Source organism: Rhinopithecus bieti, unplaced genomic scaffold (assembly GCF_001698545.2).
Source record: "Rhinopithecus bieti isolate Rb0 unplaced genomic scaffold, ASM169854v2 scaffold_5626, whole genome shotgun sequence".
NCBI classification, from domain to species: Eukaryota; Metazoa; Chordata; class Mammalia; order Primates; family Cercopithecidae; genus Rhinopithecus; species Rhinopithecus bieti.
In genome coordinates, this window is record NW_016805666.1 from 9,309,514 (window position 1) to 9,322,777 (window position 13,264).

Below are 13,264 nucleotides of genomic sequence, written 5' to 3' on the forward strand. Positions count from 1 at the left end.
AAAAAAAAAAAAAAAAAGGATTTATCAACCGAGCGTGGTGGCTCATGCCTGTAATCCCAGACCTTTGGAAGGCTGAGGCGGGCAGATCACCTGAGGTCAGGAGTTCATGACCATCCTGGGCAACATGGTGAAACCCCGTCTCTACTAAAATACAAAATTAGCCAGCGTGATGGCGCATGCCTGTAATCCCAGCTACTTGGGAGGCTGAGGCAGGAGAATCACTTGAACCTGGGAGGCGGAGCTTGCAGTGAGCCGAGATCAGGCCACTGCACTCCAGCCTGGCTCACAGAGCAAGACTCTGTCTCAAAAAAAAAAAGAGTGTAGAATTGCCTACTGGAAGCACCCTCCCTTTTTACACAGACAGCCAGGGCTGGGTGAGAAAAGCTTGCCCAGGAACACAGGGGAGCGAGAACCACAGACAAGCCAGGCAGCCCCGGCTACGATGGCTCTTACGGGGCACCCAGCCTTCCTTAGACAGGGTCTCTATTTGCAGACAATGAGAGGCCAATTACGAATGAATGAGCGTGCCTCTGCATACATAACCCCTCACAATTTACACACATTAGTCACGCACTCTGCAGGCTGCACAGGCTTCGGTCGCTCCCAGAAGTTCATCGCTCGTGGAAACGATTCGGTGTTTCCCAGCCCAGCCGCCAGGCAGCTCCTCAGATCCCAAGGCTCTTGGCTTCCCCTGGAGCACACATTCTCTCCACCGGGACGGCTGGGCAGGAGAAAGGACTCTGAAGATGGGCCCGTCCCTGCCTCCAGCCCAGCTCTGCTTCCCCTCAGCAGCCCTGGGCCTCCGTTGGGGCTGGGTGGGCTCAACCTCCTCCTCTGCTTTAGAGCAGCGCCTTCCCACCTGTGGCGAGGTCCGGCCCGGAGCTGTCACCTGTGATCAGGGCCGGTGGGCCTGCCCCGCACAGGGCGTTTTAAGGAGAAGCTGGAGGGAGCGCTCTCTTCGGTGGAATCTTGTCTGATGCTGGAGAAGGGCGACCTCTAGTGTTGATTCTTAGGAGCGGCCTAGCGGCTTCTTCCTGCCTCAGCCCTGCTGGGGCCTGTCTGCAGAGGAGTGAGAGGGTCCCGCAGCTAAACTGGCTGTGCCAGGGGAAAAGGTGGGGAGGTCGGTACTGTCCTCTGCATGGGGAAAAGCTCAGCAGGATCTGAGCAGGCAAACGCTGGATGGCATGCTCTGTGAGAGCCGACTGCGTGGTGACTGTGACTTTTCAGGGTCTCATCATCTTCATCAACACCACCCCATTTTTTTGAGATGGACAATCACATTTGTTCCAGTCTTCAGTAAAGTGCCTTACAATTCTGCGTGAAAGTCCCCCTGCCCTTCCCTTCTAAACAGATTTGCCCAGCCTAAGTCCCTCCTATAAAGAATTGGAGAGCTGGCCAGGCGCGGGGGCTCACGCCTGTAATCCCAGCACTTTGGGAGGCCAAGGCGGGTGGATCATGAGGTCATGCGTTCAAGACCAGCCTGGCCCACATGGTGAAATCCCATCTCTACTAAATATACAAAAATTAGCTGGGTGTGGTAGCTCCCACCTGTAGTCCCAGCTGCTCAGGAGGTTGAGGCACGAGAATCGCTTGAACCTGGGAGGTGAAGGTTGCAGTGAGCCGAGATCATGCTATTGTGCTCCAGCCTGGGAGAGACAGCGAGACTCCGAGCTGTGACTGGCCACAGGACACGATGTCCACAGTACTGAGGAGGCACAGGCTTTGGGAAATAAAGTGGGATAGGGCTGCATGACAGGAGAGGGCTCACCCGTTCCCTTCCCAGACCCACAAATACATTCAGAACTTTTTTGTTGTTATTATTTCCTGTGGCTTATCATCTATCTCTACTCTGTGTGATTCTGCTGAGTTTAATGAGACCCCGAAATGCTGCACCCACAAGGTCAAATGGATCACTGTTTGTATATAATTTTTGGCAAACCTGTTTCCAATTACAGGTAGGGTGCCCACCTATCTCGGTTTGCCTGGGACAGTCCTGGCTTGTATCTGTCACCTGGCGTATCTATTAATAGTGTGCTGTCTCTGAAAACACTCCCATTTCAATGATAAATTACACAATCCCCCTATTCACAGATGGTCTCCATAAGACAACTTAGGCATTAGGATTTAGAAGATACGAGAGATAATGCCAGAAATTTGAGATTTAAGTGGTTACTATAATCTTGGCATAATTAGCTCCAAGCTTCCTGGCAGTTAAACAAAAGAAAAACATGAAGTGTCAGAAAGTTTATTCCGCCTTTTATGAAATGACACATATTACATCTTCTGGAGGGACATATTTATCAGGCACTTTTAGGAGGATTTTTTCATGTAAATTGTTATGTGAGGAACATTAAGTAACATAAGGGACTAGGTCCTCCGTGGGGTTTTTGCAGAAGTTTTTATGTGGCCATCTTCTTTATCTTGGTGCTCAAAAATGACTGTGCTTTTCCAATTCTCCTTCTCTGTGAGAAGCGGGGAGGGAATACAAATTATTTCACAGGGATTAACTGATATCATATGTGCTCAAGTGCCAAATAAACTATAAACATCAAACATGGTCATTTTCATGCATACCATCTTGTCCAAACCTCTTCTTTTAGTGATAAGAAAGCCAAGGTTCAGAGAGGGAGGAGCGACATGGTTCATCAGTGGCAAAACTGACTGGTCTTAAGACTCCTGTTTTATTCCAAATGCTAATACATCTTCAAATCGCTGTTCACCAAGACATTACTGAAATTCTCTCAGGCCACCAGTGTGGGATGGGAAGAGGATACAAAAAAAATTCAGAGGCCTGAGTTTTGAACCACAGTGGGCATGGTGGCCCCGATGCAGAGGCTAGAAATGGTTTCCAGTCATTGTCATTTTACAAAGTTATTAACTCCAGGCATGGTGGCTCACGTCTGTAATCCCAGCACATTGGGAGGCCGAGGCAGGCAGATCACCTGAGGTCAGGAGTTTGAGACCAGCCTGGCCAACATGGTGAAACACCTTCTCTACTAAAAATACAAAAAATCAGCTGGGCGTGGTGGTGCACGCCTGTAATCCCAGCTACTTGGGAGGCTGAGGCAGGAGAATCCCTTGAACTTGGGAGGCAGAAGTTGCAGTGAGCTGAGATCGCGCCATTTCACTCCAGCCCGGGTAACAAGACCAAAACTCCTTCTCAAAATAAAATAAAATAAAATAAATGTTACTAACATATTTTAGCAAAATAAAATCTTCTTGTGGTGTTTGCTTGGTTGAAAAGAATAAAGTATATATATATTTGCAAGTTAAGAAAATGCAAAAAAAGAAAGAAAGAATGAAAGAAAAGGAAAGAAAGAAAAGAAAAGAAGAGGCTGTTCCCGGTCTGGTTTCACACAGCCTGTGGGCCTCTTCCCTGCAGTGGATTTTCCAGCATTGTCACACGACCTTCTTTCGTGTTTCTCTTTCTCCTGGCCAGTGGGTCTGAAAGTGTTCCTAGACCAGCAGCATCAGCACCACCCAGAAACTTTTTACATGTGCAGATTCTCAGGTCCCACCCCAGACCCACTGAACCCGAAACTGGGAGTGATTCTGTTGCACACAGAGGTTTGAGAACCCCTGTTCCGGGCTGTTCTTTGCTTCCTGCCTGGCTTCAAAGAGAGAAGAGAAGCAAACCCCTGGCGCTTCTCCCTGTTGCTGGCCATCCCCTCACGCCAGCCCCTGCCCCTGCCAGGCTGTCCTTTCTAAACTCCTGATATCACTGCTTTTTTACCTGTGGCCGTTTGCACCTAGACTTCCTTAAAAAGTGAAGTAGCGTGACTTTTGTTTAATGGTTTGCCTAGCCAATACCACTTCGGGATGACAAAAACTGCCTTTACCAAGCACTTCATATGTGGCAGGTTCAAAAGCACTTTACCATTGCAATCTGATGGCCCAATTTACTTTTGTTTTAAAGAAAAAGCAGCTATCTCTCCTGCCTCTGATGTCTGTGGCTGATTTTCAATTAGAATACACTTAAAAAAAATCCCATTTCTTTTTTTAAGGACAATTAGGTCTCCAGGAAGTCCAGAATGTAGAATTCTGTAGAAATTATTCAGATCAACTGCGATTTCCTTCTACCAAGAGCTTTTCACATGTCCAGATGGGTCTCAGCAGAAATAGTTTGTCTGAGCCCGATAGAATATTGATTCACTTTTCAAAGAATTTTGAAAAATTTTTACCAGTTTTACTTGCTCACCCTACCATTGCAACAGAGCAGTGTTGTGGGCACAGACTTGTCAACGGGGAAACGAACCCTCGATCCTCCCCATGAGGGCTTTTCTTTGGCTTAGATACAATCGAAAGGACGTGAATGGAATTCTGGCCGTGTGCCGCTCACACTGCCCTCTTCTGCTCCTGTCTTTCTTCCCTGAGGGAGCTTTCGGGACTACTCAAAGTGCTCTCCCTCAAGCTTTATTTTGTACGCAACTTGCTGCCAGGAGAGTTGGAATTCATTCTACTCACATCACGGGGAGGAAGTGGAAGCCTGAGTTCCCACACCGGTAAACAGGAGGGCACAGCAGGGAGAGCTCACTTCACTCCCCAGACGGGTCAGTCGTGCATCAAAGCCCTGGAGCAAGCTGCTGCGGCCCACAGCGAGGGAGAACAGGAGACAGAGTGACAGATGGAGACAAGAGAGCTCAGGGGCGGAAGTGGTCTCCCTCCAAAACGGTGCTTGAACTGCACTTTACAATCACCTGGGGAGGTGTAAGATTTCTGACAACCAGGCCAAACCCTGGATCCATTAAATCAGAATCTCTGGGAGTGGGACCCAAGCATTAGCATTTTTTTTTTTTTTTTAATGAGACGGAGTCTCGCTCTGTTGCCAGGCTGGAGTACAATGGCGGGATCTCAGCTCACTGCAACCTCCGCCTCCCAGGTTCAAGCGATATTCCTGCCTCAGTCTCCCGAGTAGCTGGGATTACAGGTGCCCGCCACCACTCCTGGCGAATTTTTGTATTTTTAGTGGAGACAGGGTTTCACCGTGTTGGCCAGGCTGGTCTCAAACTCCTGACCTCAGGTCATCCACCCACCTCGGCCTCTCAAAGTGCCGGGATTACAGGCGTGAGCCACCGTGCCTGGCCTGTGATTTTGAAATCTTGAGGCAGCTGGTGTGGTGGTCACCGACTTCTGCCTAATAAGCACTCCCCGCTGTGTGCTGAGACACAGCTCTTCTAAACCAAGTCTTTCTAACAGTTCTGAGCCCAGTTCCTCTTCCCCTCGCCCCTACTCATGGCAGGATCTGCCGTATTATGGACACGAGAGATGCAGAAATGGAGCACAGGTTGTGAGCCAAGGACCCCCGTGGTACGAGCTCTTGCCCTTCTCCTTCCTTGCCCTCTGCTGCCTGGGGATGTAGCAGCCCAGCACCAGCCCCCAGCTGCTTGCAGTGAAAAAATGCTGTGTCATTTCAGGGAGGGATTATATGTTGAACTTGTATTGATTTAGTCTTTATGTTACGCTTCCAAATCCTTGTATTTTTCCACAGATGTTGGGTTTTCTGTTTTCATCCCTAGCTAGATGGACTTACTATGAGCACCCCCCCAGTTCCAGGGCCAGAAGGAGAGCCTCCCCTCTTCTTACAACATGTGGAATCATGAACACCCCTGCCTTGGCCCCATTTCCCTAGAAAACAGAGCCTGAGGCAAAGCTTGTGTGTTTCTGAGCAGCAGGGCGAATTCCAGGAAAGTAAGAGTAAAGGACAAAGGACGTGACAGGAGGCAGAGCACGTGCAAGGTGGGAGGTTAGCGAGCAGCCCTGCCTTCCTCAACACACACTGCTGGCTGCTTCCTCCCTGGGGGCTTAATCAAGGAGCCTGGGCCTAGCAAGAGTTCCCTTGGGGCGCTTTCTCAGGACGCGAGTTTAACACCCTGGCAAGGACCCCAGGTGATGAGGCAAACTCAAGGGTGGCTTTTAGAAGCCTGAGGAAAGTGGCAGCCAGTGTCAATGGCTGCAATGGAAATGGCCAAGTTGCCCTGGAAGATGGCAGTGAAAACATGAAAAGCCTGAGGAGAGTGGGCACACTATATCATCTGAGACCAGAAGAGCCACCGGGGTGGGGGGTTAGGCATGATGGGCGGGCCCCGAGAACACGTGATTCGCCACGAGCATCAGGAATGCTCAGGGGAGAGGCACCAACATCACTAAACAGGAGAGCTGGTCACAGAGCTGGGCTCATTGCTACCCGTGGCAATGAAGCCCCTCTACCCCCAGTCATAGAGGCCAGGCGGTGGCCTTCGGCTTCCAGATGCCAGGAGGTCACAATTACCATAATGACATGCAGCCACCCGGGCCCGGCCCACAGGGAGCTGTGGTCCACAGAGCACAGCATCTCCCGGGGCAGAATAAATGGACAACCTACGCAGGTGCTGCTTAACGTCTCCAGCCAGCAAGAGGCACAAGTGGAGACGCAGGAGGCCCAGAGCCCTCAAACAAACTGACAGTCCCTTGCTCAGTTGTTTGGACCTAAGCCAGTTTTCCAACCTGGAACACAGGGACTGAAGAGGCGGCTGGGTCTCTAAGGAAGAACTTGGCAGCACTGGCAAGAAAAGACTGTAATAATTTCCCCAATCTTTCCCGAGGCGGACCCAAGGCCATGTACTCGGGTGACCATACACAGAAGAAAAAGGAATCCCCAGATGTCTGGAGGGCTACTCGATGTCGTGTCTGAGTTGAAACGGGTACCTGGACACCCAAAGCATCATGTGGTCTCCTTGCTAGACTGAGGGTCTATGGAGGTTAGTCAATCAATGAAACTAGTGGCAGAATGGCCTGGAAGAGGCAGTCATCAGCAAAGAGGACATTTACTCCAGGAGATAAAACATTCAGGGCCAGGCGTAGTGGCTCATGCCTGTAATCCCAGCACTTTGGGAGGCTAAGGCGGGCGGATTACAATGTCGGGAGTTTGAGACCAGCCCGGCCAATATGGTGAAACTCCGTCTCTACTAAAAATACAAAAATTAGCCGGGTGTGGTGGTGTGTGCCTATAGTCCCAGCTACTCAGGAGGCTGAGGCAGGAGAATCACTTGAACCCAGGAGGGCGAGGTTGCAGTGAGCCAAGATCACACCACTGCGCTCCAGCCGGGGAGAGAGTGAGACTCTGTCTCAAAAACAAACAAACAAACAAAAACCATTCCCCACCTGAGATGGCTGCAGGGGAGCATAACAGTTCTGTTAGAGCAGGAAGGGGAGGGGAATAGAATTTTATTGTATTTTGTTAGTCATCTTTATTTTCTAAATTTTCTAGGATAAACTTTCAATACTAGTGTGAACCAGTCATCAGGAGCTTCTCATCTGGTGCGTTTTCCTGGATGCACAGTGCAGATCCGGCAAAAGGATACCCGCTTCAGAGAGGTGAGGTTCAAACCCGACGGAGTGAGCCCAAGAGCAGTTAGCTCTTTCCAGAGGTGTGGAAAGTGGCAGGGGAAGAGACAGGCCCTGATGGCAATTCAACAAACATCACCCATGTGCCAGGCACTGTCCCAAGAACCGGGATACAGAGATTAATCCAACCAAACCTCTGGTCTTGGAAGTCCAGAAGCCCCCGGACCAATAATCCATCATTAGCCACGGGGGACCTCTCACTAGGGAAGAGGCCACCTCTGTGGGCCCCTCTCAGAACTGGGGGTGTTGGTGTTTACTCACTGCTGGGAAGGGCTGACCTTTGAGTTGTTTACCCAGTCACAGGAAGTCCTCTGATCCGCCACCTGCATGGGTGAGATTCGGCCGGGTGAGGGCAGAGCTCCTCCCTGAGCCTGTGGGGCGCTGGGCCTGCTATGTGTAAACCAGCAGAGCGGCTTCTCACCCACTGCCCAGGCTGGCAGCCTTCTAGGGAAATCCGTGAAGAAAACACATTTGGGGGTGTGGCATATGTTCTGCTGGCTTTCTGTAGGGTTCCTGCTACCTTGGAAACAAAGACGGAGAACTAAGATGGAGAACTAACTGGCAGCAACTGGCTGAACAAAATTCCACGGGCCTGGAAAGGCAGGTCTCTGACTTGTGGTTGGGTAGCCCCGTGCCTGGTGCAATGTCTGCAATGTGAGATGCTTCTAGTTGCTGGTGTTGATGGAGGCTAGAGGCTGTTACCAGATGTGTCTGAGAAATTTTACTCAGTGTATTGTTTGGTTATTGTTTTTATTATGAAGTACCAAATGCTCTGACAAATTTGAACAGACAGAAGTGTGAGGTAAGAACTGCCCCATCTATCCCTTCTCTTAGTAACCAGAGGTAGTAACTCTCTTGTAATTCCTTCTAGAAAATTTCTTAGCAAATGTAAGCATAAACATATATACACACACACACAGCTATAGATAGATATAGGTATATAGATGTACACACACACAGCTATAGATATAGGTATGTAGATGTACACACACATAGTTGGTCGTAGTATTCATCAGATCCTTAATTAACTTTTCTCAAAAATATATATTAAAGATCATTCACACAAGCCTGTCACTCCTGGACTCAAGAGACCCTCCCGCCTCAACCTCTCGAGTAGCTAGAACTACAGGCACGCACTACCACGCCCAGCTATTTTATTTTATTTGTTTATTTTTTGAGACAGAGTTTTGCTCTTGTTGCCCAGGCTGGAGTGCAATGGCATGATCTCAGCTCACCGCAACCTCCGCCTCCCAGATTCAAGCAATTCTCCTGCCTCAGCCTCCCGAGTAGCTGGGATTACAGGCATGCACCACCACACCCAGCTAATTTTGTATTTTTAGTAGAGACAGGATTTCTCCATGTTGAGGCTGGTCTCAAACTCCTGACCTCAGGTGATCCACCCGCCTTGGCCTCCCAAAGTACTGGGATTACAGGCGTGAGCCACAGGGCCCAGCCTATTTTATTTTTTGTAGAGGCACAATCTCTCTGTTACCCAGGCTGGTCTCAAACCCCTAGGCTCAAGCATCCTCCCACCTTGGCCTCCCAAAATGTGGTGATTACAGGCGTGCACTGCACCTGGCCTGTTTGCATGATTTGTAGTTTTTCTCTATGTAATTGTATGATACATGGGTACGCGTTTGTACTATTGCTTTGACCCTGCAAAGGTTAGGGGTGGGTCACTTCTAAATTTCTAGTCTCTGTCAACCTGCTGGTGAAAAATGGTATATATAACTTTGTGTACTTTAAAAAATTAATACAGTTGAGCACCTTTATGTATGTTTCTTAGCCATTTGCATTTTTTCCCATGCACTACCTGTTTATATCCTTTGCTCATTTCTTTCTTTTTAACATTTATTTTGATGTATTTAGTTTTTTTCTGAGACAGAGTCTTGCACTGTTGCCCAGGCTGCAGTGCAGTGGTGCAATCTTGCCTCATTGCAACCTCCACCTCCCAGATTGACACGATTCTCCTGCCTCAGCCTCCCAAGTAGCTGTGATTACAGGTGCCCGCCACCATGCCCAGCTAATGTTTTTGTATTTTTAGAAGAGACAGGGTTTCACCATGTTGACCAGGCTGATCTTAAACTCCTGACCTCGTGATCCACCTGCCTCAGCCTCCCAAAGTGCTGGGATTACAGGCGTGAGCCACTGCACCCGGCCCAACATTTTTTTATCTTTGTGTATTAAGCGTTCTTCATGTATTAAGTTAATTAGCTCTTTGTCGTATGTGTTGCAAATATTCTCCTCCCTTCTTTTTGTCATTTATCTCTTGATTTCCTTTAGGATATATCTAAAATATACAAGTATATAAAATATAAATATTTACATACACAAATATATAGTATATATTTATAACATGTAAAAATATTTATAACACACGTTAAAATTTTTTTTCCCATATAAATGTTTAAATATTTTCTGCTTTCAAATTTATTCATCATTTTTCTTCTTTTCTTTTCTTTCTTTCTTCTTCTCCTTTTTAAATTTTTATTTATTTATTTTAAAGACAGGTGTTGCTCTGTCCCCCAGGCTGGAGTGTAGTGGTGTGCTTGTAGCTCACTGCAGTCTCCCAGGCTCAAGTGATCCTCCCACCTCAGCCTCCCACATAACTAGAACCACAGGCCCACACCACCATGCCCGGCTAGTTTTTGTATTTGTAGAGATGAGATCTTGCTATGTTGCCCAGGTTAGTCTTGAACTCCTGGGCTCAAGTGATCCTCCTGCTTTGGCCTCCCAAAGTGCTGGGATTGCAGGCATGAGCCACCATGCCTGGCCAGCTGCTACCTTTCAATTTTTTTGTAGAGACAGCGTCTCATTGTGTTACCCAGGCTGATCTCTCAAACTTCCTGGCCTCAAGCAATCCTCTTGCCTCAGCCTCTTCTTTTTTAAAAATAGCAGTTATTTACATGCTACTTATATGTTTTTTTAAAAAACCTAATTTTAGCCAATGTGACTGCCTTAAGAAAAAAAACTAAACTAACTCACTTAGAGATCATTTTTTAAAGAAAATCACATGCTTTTTTCCAGTACATTTTAGACATATCATTACATATGGACCAGTCAAAAATCAGTTTCAGGGAGAGTAAAAGGAAGACAGAACAGAAAAATATATTTGAAGAAATAATGGCAAAAAAATCCAAATTTGATTAAAACTACAGACCCACAAATACAAGAAGCTCCATGAACCCCAAGCATAAGAAACGTGAAGAAAATGACACCAAGGGACATCATAATCAAATTGCTCCAAATCAATGATCAATAGAAAACCTTAAAAAGAACGAAGGGAACATTCAGGACAAACATGTAGATGAACAAAGATGAAGATGACACCAGATTTCCCACTGGAAAAACACGTGAGCAAGAAAACAGTGCAAAGCCAGGTGCACTGGCACACCCCTGTGGTCCCAGCGCCTCGGGGGCTGAGGCGGGAAGATCACTGGAGCCCAGGAGTTGTGGCCAGCCTGGGCAATACATGAGACCCTGTATGTCAAGAAGAAAAGACAAGAAAAGGCAGAAGAAAAGAAAATCCTTAAGCAAAATCTTTGAAGTACAGCAAGAAAAAAAAATCCTGTTACCTAGAATTCCATAACCAGCTTAAATATCCTTTATAAATGAAGGAGGTGAAATGAAGCCTCTTTTTTCAGACATACAAAAGCTGAAAGAATTTATCCCAAGTGCCCACACAACAAGAAAGGTTAAAGGAAGTCCTTTAGGCAGAAGGAAAGTGATACCAGATGAAAATACGAGTATATACAAAGGAATGAAGAGCAACTTACAGGGGTAAGTAGAGAAGTTCTTTTCCTTATTATCTAATGTTGCCTAGGTTTTGTAGCACAAGTAATGTAAAAATGGCAGCAGAAAGGTCAAGAGGGGAGGAATGGGCCGGGCGCGGTGGCTCACGCCTGTAATCCCAGCACTTTGAGAGGCCGAGACAGGNAATTTATACTTCTATAGTAAAACTAGTTTTAGTTATAGAAGATAGGGAACATTGCCATGAAATATGTCAACTATCAAGTTGTTTCTCTTTTTTTTTTTCTTTCTCTTTTTTTGGGGGACGGAGTCTTGCTGTGTCGCCCAGGCTGGAGTGCAGTAGCGAGATCTCCACTCACTGCAAGCTCCGCCCTCCAGGTTCACTCCATTCTCCTGCCTCAGCCTCCCGAGCAGCTGGGACTACAGGCGCCCGCCACCACGCCCGGCTAATTTTTTGTATTTTTAGTAGAGACGGGGTTTCGCTGTGCTATCCAGGATGGTCTCGATCTCCTGACCTCATGATCCGCCTGTCTCAGCCTCCCAAAGTGCTGGGATTACAGGCGTGAGCCGCCGCGCCCGGCCTCAAGTTGTTTTTCTATTAAGTGAAGTAACAATAATTTACTAGGACTATTTGTGCATGTTGGCTATTCAGTGGATACTGGTTATAATTTATATAGGTAAATGCAGATTATTGGAGTTTTGTCCTACTTTGGTAAATGTGTAGGTTTCATACATTTTATTTAGTTTTATTTTCCATAAAGCTTATTGTTTTACTTATTTTAAACTAGGAGTTTTTGTTGTTGTTTTTGAGACAGGGTCTCACTCTGTCTCCTAGGCTGGAGTGCAGTGGCGCAATCATAGCTCACTGCAGCCTCGACCTCCTGAGCTCAAGTGATCTTAGCTTAGCCTCCCAAGTAGCTGGAACTACAGGCATGTGCCACCACACTGGCTACTTTTTTATTTTTTTACAGACACGGGTCTCACCTTGTTGCCTGGCTGGTCTCAAACTCCTGGGCTCAAGCGATCTTCCCACCTCAGCCTTCCAAAGTGCTGGGGTTACAGGCATGTGCCATTGCACCCAGCCTAAACTAGGAGTTGTTGTTTTGGTAATTGACTTGTAATAGAAATGTTCACATGATTCAAGAATCATATTATAATATGTAATAGATAATGTGTCGTATGAGTCAAGCTTCAATAGAAGCAAAATAATATCAAGCAAAATGTTTTCCTTTCATCCTTGTCCCCCCGCTACCCAGTTCCTCTCCAGGTATGCAACCTGTCTTACGATTTGTATCCTTCCAGAGATATTTTAGGTTTCTGAGGTTTTTAATACTTTCCCTTTCTGCTATGTGCATTATAGATGTTGTAGACCTGTACCAATCACTGTTCATTCACACATTGTAGGACTTTTCTTGAATATTTTCAGGATAAAAGATTAATTCAAAAGGAGTCAAATAGTCGAGCAGGAAAGTCTTTCAGTCTAGTAGAGGAGGAAAAAAATGTATGGAAAGAACTGTTAATGTGGTAAAAACTGCTCCTTACTATTACACACATAAAAAAAGTATACTAGAAGTTCAGTGAAAGGAGAAATTTACAAATTGAGTGGAAGATTGGAGAAGATTTGAGGTTGAGGTTATATTTGAGCTGAATTTTAAAGATGAGAAGGAGTTGAATATTTTAGGAAGAGGAAGTATCTGAACAGAAGCAGTACAAGAGGAAAGTAAAAGGTTTGTACAGCATATATTTTTATTTAAAAAAATGAGTGCCAGGCACTATGCTCAGTTTTGCAGAAGCAATGGCAGATAAAAGAAACACAGACTCTTATGGATGTCTTGCCTTACGGAGCTTACAGTCTAGTAGGGGAAATGGATATTAATCAAATAATCACACAGACGTAAAACTGCATCTGGTATAGTGGTATGAAGGAAGGATACCTAGTGCTCTGATTGTCAGTAGTGGAGGATTTAACCTAGGTGAGAGAGGTGAGGGAAGGCTTTCTCAGAGGAAGCGATCCATGTACTGAGATCTGAAGGATGACAAGTAGGCCAAGGGGAGAGAGAACGGCCTTCCAGGAGGGAACCTTAGGAGTGTGAGGGACGGAAAATACGTCAGTGTGGCTGGAGCACAGAGC

At 46.7% G+C, this 13,264-nt stretch overlaps 1 long non-coding RNA gene across 2 annotated transcripts in view; it reads left to right on the top strand.

The window, feature by feature from the left end:
* The window catches only part of LOC108530448 (uncharacterized), a 17,281-nt gene extending 8,992 nt beyond the window's left edge, over positions 1 to 8,289 (top strand). For both annotated transcript variants that reach the window (XR_001885833.1, XR_001885832.1), the window contains 2 exons: positions 7,247 to 7,353; positions 7,892 to 8,289. This is a non-coding gene — a long non-coding RNA (uncharacterized LOC108530448). The remainder of the gene's footprint in view (positions 1 to 7,246; positions 7,354 to 7,891) is intronic.
* Positions 8,290 to 13,264: the final 4,975 nt, after the last annotated feature.